The 871-nt window shown below is 51.5% G+C and overlaps 1 protein-coding gene across 1 annotated transcript in view; it reads right to left on the bottom strand.

The window, feature by feature from the left end:
• LOC104524444 (Down syndrome cell adhesion molecule-like protein 1 homolog) overlaps nt 1-871 on the bottom strand; it is a gene marked incomplete at both ends in the record, with an annotated part of 15,861 nt that overhangs the window by 5,777 nt on the left and 9,213 nt on the right. The gene's annotated exons all lie outside the window — the stretch shown is intronic.

Consider the following 871-nt stretch of genomic DNA (forward strand, 5'->3'; position numbering starts at 1 on the left):
GGACCCCGCCGGGAAGGCGGTGGATGCGGGTCTCACCAAGTGGCCGTGCAGCCCGAAGCAGAATTGTTTCGCTGCATTATACAGCTCAGGATCATAAAATAATGAAGCAGATAAATTTTATAATGCATAGCATTACACCGGGGTAGACAATAAAACGTGAAAGACAAATAACCAAGCGCACGCTATAATGAAGAGAAAGCCTCCAGTCTGAGACGTGCGGGCATGAATTATTGACTAAGGTTTTACACTCCCGAGGATGAGAGGAAGAATGTTTTCCATCACAGATTTGCATAATTCACTCGTATAAACCTGGGCAGAATATAGAGTGCGATTTCACATCAGCGAGGCCGCCTTTGCCTTGCAGATACCAAATGATATCTTTTTTTTTTCTTCCATTGCCACCCCAATACGCAGAGGAGGACAGTGGGGAGACCCCATGCACCCCGTGTTCGGCTGCTGCACGAGTAGTGGCTGCAGCATGGTCAGGCATGGCCCTGGGGACAGTGTGGCATGTCCCTCTCTGCCAGCGAGTGCCATGGGGAGAGGAGCTGTGATTTTCTGGGCAGGCGGACGGCTCCGCAGAGCAGCGTGCACCACACAGGAGAAACGGGTTGGGGGGGATGAGGGCAGCCTGGGTAAGCAGAAAAAAATGTAATGCATAAACAAACAGCGCTGCCGAGTCCCGCAGTAATATATGATAATGACAATCCGCAAAGGCAACACACACTGTTCTAATGGGACACAGGAGGCTCTAATGAGCTACGACTTCTCGGCTTTCGCTGGCAATGTAATTCAATTAACAGCTAAGGAAACCTTTCCTCCCGAGCTGCCGGTGTTTGCGGGGTGCAGGGCAGGTGCCCACGCCGCTGGG

The sequence above is a fragment of the Antrostomus carolinensis genome, unplaced genomic scaffold, assembly GCF_000700745.2.
Source record: "Antrostomus carolinensis isolate BGI_N321 unplaced genomic scaffold, ASM70074v2 scaffold29584, whole genome shotgun sequence".
Classification (NCBI taxonomy): Eukaryota; Metazoa; Chordata; class Aves; order Caprimulgiformes; family Caprimulgidae; genus Antrostomus; species Antrostomus carolinensis.